Source organism: Phacochoerus africanus, chromosome X (assembly GCF_016906955.1).
Source record: "Phacochoerus africanus isolate WHEZ1 chromosome X, ROS_Pafr_v1, whole genome shotgun sequence".
Lineage (NCBI taxonomy): Eukaryota > Metazoa > Chordata > Mammalia > Artiodactyla > Suidae > Phacochoerus > Phacochoerus africanus.
The window spans coordinates 100,910,589-100,924,522 of NC_062560.1; the positions used below are offsets into that span (position 1 = coordinate 100,910,589).

General features: G+C 43.8%; 1 protein-coding gene across 2 annotated transcripts in view; it reads right to left on the minus strand.

Annotated features, from left to right (window-relative positions):
- KLHL13 (kelch like family member 13) overlaps positions 1 to 9,845 on the minus strand; it is a 204,436-nt gene extending 194,591 nt beyond the window's left edge. Inside the window, exon 1 of one of the 2 annotated variants that reach the window (XM_047765100.1) lies at positions 9,530 to 9,845. The gene's annotated coding sequence lies outside the window, so the exon portion shown is untranslated. The remainder of the gene's footprint in view (positions 1 to 9,529) is intronic. The other variant, XM_047765097.1, reaches the window with a different exon arrangement.
- Between the last annotated feature and the right edge of the window lie 4,089 nt (positions 9,846 to 13,934).

A 13,934-nucleotide genomic window follows, 5' to 3' on the forward strand; every position in this document is an offset into this window, starting at 1 on the left:
AAAGATACATGTTCAGGAAATAAAATCCCAACTGAGATTAAGGCAGTATAAAGGGAAAATGCAATTTTCCCTCAGACTTCTGGTTCATATATAAATGGCAAAGCTCTAAAAGTTTTAACCACTCAAGCCATGTATCTACTAAGAGTCAATATAACTATATCTACTATGTGGCTTAGCACTTATATGCATTGTTTCATTTACTCCTTAAAACAGATGAGGAGCTCCCGCTATGGTACAGTGGGTTAAGAACCTGGCTGCAGGAGTTCCCGTCATGGTGCAGTGGTTAACGAATCCGACTAGGAACCATGAGGTTGTGGGTTCAATCCCTGCCCTTGCTCAGTGGGTTAATGATCTGGCGTTGCCGTGAGCTGTGGTGTAGGTCGCAGACGCGGCTCCTGCATTGCTGTGGCTCTGGCGTAGGCCAGTGGCTGCAGCTCCGATTGGACCCCTAGCCTGGGAACCTCCATATACTGCAGGAGCGGCCCAAGAAATGGCAAAAAAAGACAAAAAAAAAAAAAAGAATCTGGCTGCAGCAGCTCAAGTCACTGCAGAGATGCAGGTTCCTTCCCTGGCCCTGCGCAGTGAGTTAAAGGATCCATCGTTGCTGCAACGGCAGCATAGGTCACAGCTGCAGCTGAGATTCAATTCCTGGCCCAGGAACTTCCATATGCCATGGGTATGGCCATAAAAATTTAAAAACAAACAAATAAAAAAAACCCCAACAGATGAGATTGTTTACAGAGGAGGCAAACAAGGCTCAGAGAGGTGAATGGAATTGCCCAAAATTACACTGCCAACAAGAGGGAGAGCTGGGATTTGAACCTAAGCCTCAGATTCCAGGGCCAAAGATCTTAGCCATTGAACTCTATGGCCTTCCCACTGAGAAATACACAAGTGTGGAACAGAAAACTTGGCTGAAATGAAGCATTCTTTAGAAATAAGTGGGACTACAAAGCAAAACTCTACAACTCTCTTACCCCCTTTTATTGATTAGACTATAAAAGCATGTCACACATAGACTGTAAAGACCTTTTTTTTTTTTTTTGTCTTTTTAGGGCTGCACCTGTGGCATATGGAGGTTCCCAGGCTAGGGATGAATCGGAGATATTGCTGCCGGCCTACACCACAGCCACAGCAACGTGGGATCTGAGCCACAACTGCGGCCTACACCACAACTCACGGCAACGCTGGATCCTTAACCCGCTGAGCAAGGCCAGGGATCGAACCCACAACCTCATTGTTCCTAGTCGGATTCGTTAACCACTGCGCCACGACGGGAACTCTCTAAAGGCCATTCTTTAATCACCTCTCTATACCCATGTCCTTATGATCTTCAGGCAGTAACACAATGCAACAAGGTCAGGCCCTGGAAACTGTCTGGAGTGGGACAGCAATAATGAAGGTGGGACAGCAATAATAAAAATCAGTTTGAAGATTTAGTGTTTGATTCACTCCATTTACTTCTACCCCCTTTCTTCACTTGCCTTTCCCTTCATCTTTCTCATTTGGAGGAAATCACATCATTGTTTGTAACGGCCACACCTCTGACATGCTGCTTGTCCCTTTTCAGAATCACCTCAAACTCTAGAAACCTTTTATTAACCTCAAAACACCTGAACTTTGAAAACTTTCCTTTACTGTTAAATATTTCAGTGGCCAACAATTGACAAAGCAATCTGTATTTATATTTCATTATAAATGAAAGCGGTTTTTAAAATTTATTTTTTATTCTTTTCTAGGGCTACACCTGCAGCATATAGAGGTTCCCAGGCTAGGGGTGGAATCAGAGCTATAGCCACCGGCCTACACCACAGCCACAGCAATGTGGGATCCAAGCCGAGTCTGCGACCTACATCACAGCTCATGGCAATGCCGGATGCTTAACCCACTGAGCGAGGCCAGGGATCGAACCCTCATCCTCCTGGATGCAAGTCAGATTCATTTCCACTGAGCCATGACGAGAACTCCCGAAAGCAGTTTTAAAGTTAGCAAAAGTTAACTTCAGTCAGTGACACAGGCAAGTGTGCACAGATTGGGGCAAAGCTTTGGCCCCATCAATTGTGCTGCCTTAAGTTCATGGTCATGTTCTCACAACCTCTCTTCCGAAGATAGCAGTCCCTTAGCTATCCATCTTAGCTACTACTCCCCAGCATTAGGAACGCAGCGCTCAACACAGCTTACGATTTAGATCATTATCAAACAACCAGAATGTTCCTTTGAACTAAAAGAGATGATGTGACAAGGGGGGAAAATTGATGTCTATTGTCTTCTTTGCAGGTCATTATGGGATTTTAAGGCTGTGAAAATGTATGCATATTTGACTAAAGGAACAGACTCAGCACAGCGTTGCCTCTGTTTTTCAAACAGTCACCCCCCAGGTTATCACAGCTGCCCCTGCAGACAAACTTTCTCTGAAGTACTGGATTTTACCTCAAATTTTCATTATGAATACTAGAGCACAATGCATTTGAATTTAAATATCATTATTATTGAAAACTAACAGTGAATGCTCTTTTAAATCTTTGTATAAAATAAATGTTCCAACAAACACAAGTTGATTTATTTTGTAGCTCCTAGTACACACTATCATGTCACCACCCTGCTCATCCAGTATACCCAGTGTGCTCCAGTTTGAGGGAAAGAGCACTGGACAGAGATTCTATTTGAACCAGTGCAATGCCAGGAATATAACAGGTACTTAATAAATATTTGTGGAATGAATTGGCAGAAAAGCTTCAAGGACTAGTTTTGAACTTTAAGAAGAGTCCAGAAAAATCTTTTGGACACATAATTACTACAAAACCCACAAAAGAAAAGGGACAAAGAAAAGACAGCAATTATGATTTACAAATATTGATAAAGAACAATAAAAATCATATTTTGCTTAATTTAGCTGGAAAGAAAAGGACTGCAGGGGTTAGGGGGTGGTTAGGGTGATTAAAAATCAATTCCATTTAGTGAACACTAAGACGAGTTTTCAATTGTCTCCTGTGTTTTTCTTTGTACACTTTTAATATTAATGATTTCAAACTTACAGAAGAAAATAAGGAATTGTAATGGATACCCACGTTCCTGTGTAACCACGCATGATGCTGAAACTACTGAAGTCCAGGAACCACGCCTCATTTGTTTTACACCTTTGTCTGGTTCTTAATACAGATTTCTATATACATGAGGAGTTCAAGAAATGTTTAACTGCAAAGAATAAGTGTCTAGTCACATTAAATTCTTAACTGCATCTTCTCCACTGCCCCCAAAGACTCACCCTGAAGAAGCATGCCTTTTTTTTTTTGGCTTTTTAGGGCCCCACCCGAGACATATGGAGGTTCCCAGGCTAGGGGTAGAATCGGAGCTACAGCTGCTGCACCACAGCCACAGCAACGCAAGATCCGAGTCGCATCTTCGACCTACACCACAGCTCACGGCAACGCCGGATCCTCAACCCACTGAGTGAGGCCAGGCATCAAACCCGAAACCTCATGTTACTGGTCAGATTCATTTCCACTGAGCCACAACGGGAAGTCCAAAGCATGCTTTGTTGTAAATAACAAAAGAAAAAAAAATAAATACTTTTACTGGTTCTAGATGAATGAGTATTGAAAGATGAGGGTCTTGGCTCCTTACAATCACGTGACCCACCGTATGTATCTGTTTTCCTATAATAAAATGAGGTTCATACAGCCAGCCCTCTATCTAGAGTTTCTGCGTGAATAAATTAGCACCTATTTACATGGGAACCATTGTGAGCTAGCTATTGGGAAGGATAAAATAGTATATTTACTTCCCTAATCACAACCAACGGCAACGACTTACTATGTGCAAGGCCCGGATTTAATAAGTACTTTTATGTAAAGTATAGAATCTCTTATCTGAAAAACCTTTGTGCCAGGTGTGTTTCCAAATTCAAAAACATCCAGACTTTTAGATAGGTAGTAGCCTGTATATACTATATATTATGTAATAATACCCCAGTATGGTCTGAGGCACCACTCCAGAAACATATTACTAATTCTACAGCAAAATGAAATAAATATTAAGTAGAATAAAGGCTAGGAAATACTCTCATTTCAGTTCAAGTCAGATTCTGTCACCACAAGTTTGGGCACCTAACTTACCAAGTAACATTTTTATTACATCTTTTTAAATTAAAAATTGCAAACAACAAATTTCAGATATAACCAGCTCATTTAATCCTTCTAAGTACGCTAAAGGAGAAGTTCTCTTTACAGATGAAAAGTATGAGGTACAAAGAGGTTTACTAACTCATGCAATATCCTCTGGCTAGTTAAGTCTCCCAGCCTGAACTGGAACCCAGGCAGCGTAGCTCCACAATTGCGCTCCCAACAACTCTGACCTCTCTCAGAAACTGCTTGATGACACCAGACAAACATGTGAAACATGGGAGTATTCAATGATGTAAGTATCCAAAACAATAATAGGAGAAACAGCACAAGGTAGCATTTATTTGTTGTTCGACAACCATTTATAGAAGATATACCATGTGCCAGGTGCTCTGGAGACAAGGACCAGCAAACCAGACGAGATCCAGGTTGCCTTCATGCAGCCAGAAAACAGTGGGGAAATGCCCTGGCATCAAATAAACATAATTACGACATGCATGGCAAGTTTGTGTGGCTGCTGTTCACATCCGGAGGAGATCAGGTCAGTGGGGGATGGTGTAATAGGATATAAGACTTGAATAGTTCTGTAACTAGTACTGGGATTTGCAAGGGCAGAATGGAAAAGGGAGGGTTCTTGGAAAGGATGAAGGCATGGCATCCATTCAAAAAGCTGTTACGGGAGTGCCCGTTGCAGTGCAGCAGAATGAATCCAACTAGTATCCTTGAGGATGCAGGTTTGATCCCTGGCCTCGTTCAGTGAGTGGAGATCTGGCGTTGTCGTGAGCTGTGGTTGTAGGTGGCAGATGCAGCTCGGATCCCGAGTTGCTATGGCTGTGGTGTAGGCTGGCAGCTGTAGCTCAGGTTTGACCTGAGAACTTCCATATGCTGCAGGTGTGGCCCTAAAAAGAAAAAAAAAGAAAAGAAAAGAAACCCTTGTTACTGTGCACCTACTCTATGCCAAGAATAAGGCTAAGCACAGTAAGTTCCAAACCAGGTATAAATCCATTTAAACCAACAAAGGATTTGTGTAAGAGAATAATAAGGACAAGTGGAACAGTAGGCCTGGGTCAAGTCACGAGAATCCTTGAGTGTTAAATTGAGGAGTTGCAATTAGACCCTACAGGAGCTGCTGACGATTGCTTTGCAGGTTTCTGTAGGATTTACCCCTATGGAATGCCATTCCTATTTGGCGCCAAACTGGATCGCTTTCAAGCAAGGGCTCAGGGCAACAAAGCAAAATGCCAAGTCTAAATTCATTCAATCCTAAAGGAATAGAGAAAACTCTAATCTCTCAAAGAATAGAGATGTGGCAATTTGAAAATGTTGGAGAAGGCAACAGCTAAAGGAAAATGGCAAACTCCTCTTAAAATCCCAAAGGCCATTTCTAAAATCTAAGTTATTCCTTCATATGCAAATAAAATTTCCAGCCTTCAAAAGTGTATTTCTGTGAGAAAAATAAAGCATTCTTTAAAATACAAATTATTATTATTATTATTATTATTATTTTGCCATTTCTTGGGCTGCTCCCACGGCACATGGAGATTCCCAGGCTAGGGGTCGAATCGGAGCTGTAGCCGCCGGCCTACACCAGAGACACAGCAACACGGGATCCGAGCCGTGTCTGTGACCTACACCACAGCTCACTGAGCAAGGCCAGGGATAGAACCCGCAACCCCATGGTTCCCAGTGGGACCCGTCAACCACTGAGCCATGACCGGAACTCCAAAATACAAATTCTTAAGTTAAACAATGACCTGATCGTTAATGAGGTTAGTGACAAGTACCTCAGGGCACAGGTGACAATGTGACAGTGGAAACTCAACTGCTTTTTAACATACTCCCCTCAGAGTTCCCATTCCCCTATCCCCTTATCTAAGGAGAGCGGAAGAAGCGCATTACAGCTTTATTCAGTGTACACATCAAAAGTTTTTCATTCTCACGTCTTCATATAAACTGAGTAGCTAGATACTCTGTTTATCCTCTACAAAACAAATGCTATTTACATTCACTGATTTTTTTCAGTCATTGACCTTCCACCGAAAAGTAGGTAGCAAAGACTCTTCACTGGCTACCCACTGTTCTGAGACAAACTCAAAATTACTTCTTAGAATCTCCAGGCCCTGCATTATCTATTATCTGACTCCCCCTAGGCTCCCAGATGCCTTTCACTGCTCCCCCCACGAGATCACTTAAGTTCCATCCATCTCGGCTTGTTTTCTGTTCCTCAAACACCAGTTTGTTTTTTTGCCTCAAGGCCTTGGCTCTTAACTCTTCTCGGCTCTCGCTGAGCTCCTCTGGATGAGGTAAGCTCCTGGGCTCTTCTTTCCTGTTCAAAGGTCACCTTCACCTTTCCAGACCACCCGTGCTAAACAGGCCCTTCCCAGTTCTCCATATCACATTATTTCCGTCACTGTTCTCACCACAGTCTATAAAGATCTAATCCATTTGTTTATCTGTTTCTTGTCTACATCCTTTGCTGGAATAGAACCTCTGTGAGACTCCAGAAGTACAAGGCTCGTGCCTCTTAAGGTTTATCATTGTGCGGAACACGGGGCCTGGCAAATGGAAAGTGCTCAACAGATTTTGTGAAATAAATGACTAAACGAATGAAGAATTTTTTTTTTTCTGAATGAAGAATATATTTAAAGGCTGACTGCTATGTCAGAAACTTGAGAAAACCTTTTTTTTTCCCTAATCTTGAGATGTTTTCTCTAGAGTTGTTCATTTTTCAAAATTCTTTGTACATTTTCTGAAATCTAATGATACCAAGAAATTATTGTGCTAGTGCATGGCAACAAAAACATTAGTTTCAACCAAAGGATTTGAGGAAAAAATTACCTTGAGGGAGTTCCCATCGTGGCTCAGCAGTAACAAACCCGACTAGTATCCATGAGGATGTGGGTTCAATCCCTGGCCTGGCTCAGTGGGTTAAGGATCTGGCGTTGCCATCAGCTGTGATGTAGGTCACAGATGTGGCTCAGAACTGGTGTTGCTGTGGCATAGGCTGGCAGCTGTAGCTCTAATTCAACCCCTAGCCTGGGAACTTCCATATGCCACAGGTGTGGCCCTAAAAAAAAGACAAAAAAAAATACTTTGAAGAGGTTGTAGTAGTTTATTAAACATCAATAAAATCAAACAATTTGAAAATCCGTAGTCTCATTTCACTAATGTAAATCGAATTACGTAATTTAAAATGCCTAAAGAAATGAAAAAGAATTTTCAACAGTAAACTGTCAATTAAGTTTACTAACATCAGAACTATCCAATCTGACAACTTCTAGGTATACCAGGTAGGTTATCAAATACACATCAAGTAATATTCAAGAGATTCAGAGCAAAAGGCTTAAGATGAACTCATAAGCACGTTTTTCCCCTGGCAAACATTAGCTTCGACTTGGTATCAGTAATAATCACAAAAGGAAAAAAAATGGCATAATAACATAAACTCTTTTCTTTGAAACAGTTTTCAAGTTTATATAGCTTCCCAGAAAGGGTTGCCAAGAAAATTACAGATTTAGAAGGGTGAGCCTATTGGTATAAATCCCCTTTCCCTACTATATCGCACTTTTTAGAAGAACCAAAGTGAAGTCAGAAACTTACTAAAGAATGAGGGAAACTACAAATCATGTGCAAGCCATATAACTAAATTGATAATCAAGCGACTTTTATATTCTTTGTGAAAACCACTTTCTTCAGAGCATCACTTTAAGCTCAAAACAATCACACTACCCTTTTTTTCAAGTGTGCTTATACGAATGGCAGATTAAAAGCCTTGGGAATTTGAGGCTCTTGTTTATCTATTTTTAAAACACATCATTTGATGTTGCAGCAGAAACTACACGCTTTGTCTCATGGCCAAAAGAAGGGCTTCGAGGACGGTGAAATCTAGCCGTCACCTTCATTCACAACTTGGTTTCTTCTGAGAATATTGCCAATTAGTGCACACTACGTCAATGGCAACACCTGGTCACACATCAAGCAAGCAATTCTATCACCGTTCCGTATAAAGATAGTAATAAGAATGTGCAGATAAGGGCACTAATATTTTTAAACATAAAATGATGTCATAACTGCTAAATTGATTATTTTGTCTTTCTCAGCTTTCAAACTTGAACACTGGATATAGCCCATTTCCAAAAACACAGCCACCTAGGTCAGCATGTGCTAGTTCATGTATCTGCCTCCTCTTGCAGCTTCTTTAATTTTCTTCACACACTAATTAGAATTGCATGGAAGTGAGTAAAGGAGTTAGCTAACAGGGAGAAGGGAATATCGCTGAGGAAATAACTGGTACTGTGTGAAATCAACTTCAGCAAATTAATCTCCAGTCTGCAAAAAAAGTCATCTCTTTGACAGAGTTTCTGAATTCTGCTTCTTGAGGGCATATACAAATCTGAGATCTACAGTAAGAAATGATGATTTCTTTAAAGGGGGGGGCAGGGGCCCTCCCAACAGAGACAGTTTTAAACCCCAGAATCTGACAGTTCCCACTCAATGTGCTTAGTAACCAGCCTCTGCTTTATCCCAAACCACTAGACCTCTGACTACATTAAAACGATGAACATCTCAGTTTGCAGAAGGAGAAATGGAGCCAGGCATTAAAGTCCCTCCCACTCTCTCTCCGGCCTGCTTGGCAGCGTGGGAAGAATCAGATTTAGGACCATGTGCTAGGGTTAAATACAAACATCCACACATAACGTTCTGAGTGGCTGTGGTTCTTGGACTAAGTTATTTAAAACTAGAAAGAAACTTTCAAGTTCCTTAGCTGTTATTTACTAGAAGATCATTCCCAACACTTTCAGTAAACCGGAGACTAGACTGTAAGCCTCCAAGAAAATCATTAGTCAACTGTGATTAATCCAAAGAATCCAAGGCTTTTAGAGATGAAGACGCTCAAAGCAGAGTTAAAAGCTTCAAGAAAGAGAGGAGTGTGCTCCTGACTCGGGAGCCAGCAGAGGAGCCTCTCAAGTTAGAAGATTCTGGGGGAGGGATGGGTTGGGAGGCACAAAGCAGAAACTGTTAGAAGGCAAGAGACAGTGGGGCCCGAAGCGGGCAGAGGGACCCCAGATCGTCAAGGGCAGTGACAGACCCCGAGGAGAAGATCTTGGAAGGATAACAAAGAAGCAAAGGAAAACTAGGCTCAGTGGTCCTCAAGGAACCCAGGCGCCTGGCGGAGCCAGCGAGTCCAGGAGGTAGGGATGAGAAGGTGCAGGGATGAGGGCGCACACCAACAAGCGAGAGAAAATGGGTTGGGGGTGGGGGGAGCGTGCAAAGAGCGAAGGCAGTTCTCGGTCCCTCTGCCCCTGGTGCAGATCGCAACTCCTTGTCACGCACCGCCTGGCCTCGCCGAGTCCCAGGGGCGAGAAGGCGGCTGACGGAGCCCCGGTGACTTTGGGACCCTGCCTCACCTTGTTCGCCGCGTCCCGGCGTCCCGCCGCCCGTCCGCCCGCTGCTGCGCTCTGAGGGCCAAGGAGCGAGTCGCACGGCGCAGCCGGAGTCCCCTCCTGCTGCGAGGCACCGGCCCCCAATCCTCCGCACCCCCTGCTCGCCCCGATCACTTCGCCTATCTCTCCCGCAGGCGGAGAGCACGGACCCTGACCCGAACGCCGCTCCACCTATTTCAAAAGCCCGGTTCCAGGCTTCCCCGGAATAGGAGCGGAGCTGCTGCGGCCGCAGCGGCAGAGCCTCCGCCTGACCTCACCAGGGGGTGGGGGTGCGGGGGAGGGGGGCGGGAGCCCAGTTGAAGAGGGGAGGGGGAGGGAGCGCGCGGGCGGGGGAAACATGGCGGCGGGGGTGGCCCCGGCGGCGCCTGCGCGGGAGGCGGGCGAGCTGGGGCTAGGACCGTGTGCAGGGTCCGAGCACAACTCTGCGGTTGCCGATGCGTGGCGTGGGGGAGCCCGGAGGCGGGGTAACCAGCTGCCAAGTGGCCCTCGCGCCTCCGAAACCGGTACGCTCGGGTTTGAACACACATGGCCTCTAGTGCCCAAGTGGCAGAAGAGGTGGAAACTGTCAAGTATTCGGGGACACGGTGCGCCCGCCAAGAGGAAGCCCCCGTTGTCGCGGCCCCTCCTGGTCACAGCGGGCCCGGGCACAAGGTGTGCGCTCAAGCCGCTTCACACGGTGGGGCGCGCACCTCAAAATCACCCTGACCCAGACTGTCACACAACTGTTCATCACTCTTCAGATGCGACAAGCGCTTCATTTCTCCCTTGCCACAGACCCCCACGGGAGGTATAGACGATTAAGAAAGAGGAAGAATAACAAATACAGCACTTCAACATTTTACCGAGCGTCTACGAAGAACCCAGCGCTGAATTATTAACTCACTTAACTCATAGCTACTCCACAAGGTCCATAGTGTTATTACCTCCGTTTCACTAGTAACCACACTGAGGCATAAAGGTCAAACTAGTTGCCCAAGGTTACACACTTGGTAAGGGTCAGAGCAGGACCCAGGATGCCCAGCAGTGTGATTCCAGCGTCCAAGCTTTTAACCGCTGTGCAACGCTGCTTGCAAACGGGTGGAACTGCTGTTCCAAGTCGGAATCACGACTCTCTCCTCCCAGTCTGTCAGCCAAGCCCCCAACAAAAAACCCCAGTCAAGCCTGTTTTTCCCCCTTTCAGGTCTTCTATTCATTCTTTGCCTTCCTGACGGTTACCGCCTGGGGCCACCTTTCGTATATACATCTTCCCTTGACTTTTCTGCTTATAATTACAAATTCCTAGGAAAAATAATGGGTGCTTGCTGTTAGCAACCAGTTTACTCATCGGTTTGTTTGTTTGTTTTTTAAAGGAAGTGATGGGGTGAGTGTGGGGACTTTAGCTCTCTCTGTTTCCTGGTATTTCTCCCTTTGCCTACCAGTAAACTGATCAGGCATTCAAAATCTCAACTTTGCTGACTTGGTATTTCAAATTCCATACACTGAAATTCCAATAGTGGGTTTTAGGTAACTTTGAAAGTAATCAGTCACTCAAAAATTTGCAGGAATTAAAGCTATCACCACATTCTTAGCCTTTATCAAACTGGTGAAAAGGTTAAGAACTCCAAATGCACGTGGAATTTACATCAATATCTTTTACCTGTCTGGATTCAACACAATTCATCTTTGTTAATAAGCAGGCATTCATTGGCTTCTCCACCATGCTGTTTCAATAATTATCGTGTACCTATATCACATACAAAATGCCTATTAGGTGGAAAGCACCTGTTAAAGGAGTTTACGGTCTCATTGAAGAAATACATTTAAAGCAATTGATTTCAGCTTAGGAAAAATCTGGCGCGTAAGTTAAAAATAAATGAGTAAATACAACCGAGTTGATATACATCCAAGTCGTTGCTTCATCCCTGCCATAAAAAGGTTCAAGTGCAATGGTTTTACAATAAACTCTCAAACAGAAATAACAGGAAAACAGGATAATCAGGTGCAGCTCTAGCAGCCCCAATTCACATTATGAGAAAACCCTTCAGAATACATAGCAAGGATGGGGGCCATCATAGAATTTGTATTTGAACAACGAAAAAGGAATAAGAAATATTACAAATACACTTATTCAGTAGGAATTAGTTGCTGTTTGGGTTAGGATACTTTCCATAATTAATCTAGTGGACAGAACGCTCTGATTTGGAGTCAGAAGACACCAGTTATATGACATTAAGTTAACCCCATCACCTCTCCTGAGTGTGTCTTCTTCAATTTAGAGAAGGGTAATGATGATATTGGCTTGATCAGCCTCACAGTATTGTTCTAGGTTTTTTTAAAAAAAAAGTCATGCAAAAATACCTTGTAAACTTGTAAAAAACATATATATATACATATATAAATGTAAAACAATGTTTTTGTTAATGTCAGACTGACTGGCCACTAAAATCTAGGGATGTAATTATGAAAGATGTTACAAGTTAACCTGTAGCCAAAAATATCAAGAATTAGAAACAGCAATTGCAATACAATAGTACAGTAAAAATCTAAAGAAGGGGAGATGCAACAGAGGTTCAGGGAATTAGAAAACAACTTAAAACAGGAGTTCCTGTCGTGGTGCAGCGGAAACGAATCCGGCTAGGAACCATGAGTGTTGCAGGTTTGATCAGTGGGGTTGCAGACAAAGCTCTGATATGGTGTTGCTGTGGCTGTGACCTAGGCAGGCAGCTGTAGCTCTGATTTGACCCCTAGCCTGGGAACTTCCATATGCTGCGGGTGTGGCCCTAAAAAGCAAAAAACAAACAAAAAAAGGAATGTATATATATGTATGACTGGGTCACTTTGCCATGCAGCAGAAATTGGCACAACACTATAAATCAACTACACTTTAATTAAGAAAAATGTTTTTCGGAGTTCCTTTCATGGCTCAGTGGTTAACAAATCCGACTAGGAACCATGAGGTTGTGGGTTCGATCCTTGGCATTGCTCAGTGGGTTAAGAATCCAGGGTTGCCGTGAGTGTGGTGTAGGTCACAGATGCGGCTCGGATCTGGTGTTGCTGTGGCTCTGGTGTAGTCCAGTGGCTACAGCTCCGATTAGACCCCTAGCCTGGGAACCTCTATATGCTTCGGGAGCGGCCCTAGAAAAGACAAAAAGACAAAAAAAGTTTTTAAATTCATATGTTGAAATATTAACCCCTAATATCTCAGAATGTAATATTATTCGGAGATAAATTATTTAAATAGGGAATTAGATTAAAACGAGGTCTTTAAGGTGGGCCCTAATCACACATGACTGTTATTCTTATCAGAAGAGATTAGGATACACATGTGCACAGACACTGACCGTGTAAGGACACAGCAAGAAGGTGGCCATTTGCAGGTCAAAGAAAGAGGCCTCAGTGGAAACCAAACCTGTTGACCTTGATCTTGGTCCCACAGCTTCTATGAGAACTTTGAGAAAACAAATTTCTGTTTATGGTTTACTGTTGTCTAAGCCATCTAGTCCATGGCACTTTCTTGTGCCTGCTCTAGCAAAGTAATACAGTGGTAAAAAAATTAAATGCTAGCTGGGTATCCTCTGTATTCGTTATTGTTAATTGCTGCATAACAAATTACCACAGAAGTTCCCATCATGGCTCAGGGGAAACGAATCTGACTAGTATCCATGAGGAAGCAGGTTTGATCCCTGGCCTCGCTCAATGGGTTAAGGATCCAGCATTGCCGTGAGCTGTGGTGTAGGTCACAGACACAGCTCAGATCCTGTGTTGCTGTGTCTGTGGGTGTAGGCCAGCAGCTAGAGCTCTGATTCGACTCCTAGTCTGGGAATCTCCATATGCTGTGGGTGTGGCCCTAAAAAGACCAAAAAAAAAAAAAAATACCGCAAACCTGGCACCAGCCTAAAACTACACATATTTATTGTCTCAGTTTTTGTGGGTCAGGAGTCCAGGATCAGCTGAGCTGGGAGCAATGCTCAGGGTCTCACAAAGCTGTGATCAAGGTGTCAGCCTGGCTGTGTGTCCACACGTGGAGCTCAGAGTCTTCTTTCAATCACTTCAGGTTGTTGTCTGGATTCAATTCTTCAGGGTAGTAGGACTGACATCCTGGACATCTACAGGCTCTAGAGCCTGCCCCTCTCCATAGTCAGCTTCTAGCAGGGCTGTTTCCTCATAGTCAGCAGAAGAACTTCTCTCCTCTGGAAGGAACTTTAATTTTTTTTTTTTCTTTTTTTAGGGCCACACCCATGGCATATGGAAGTTCTCAGGCTAGGGGTTGAGTCAAAACTGCAGCTGCCGGCCTACATCACAGCTCACAGCAACGCAGAATCCTTAACCCACTGAGCAGGGCCAGGGATTGAACCTGCACCCTCATGGATATTAGTCAGATTCGTTTCTG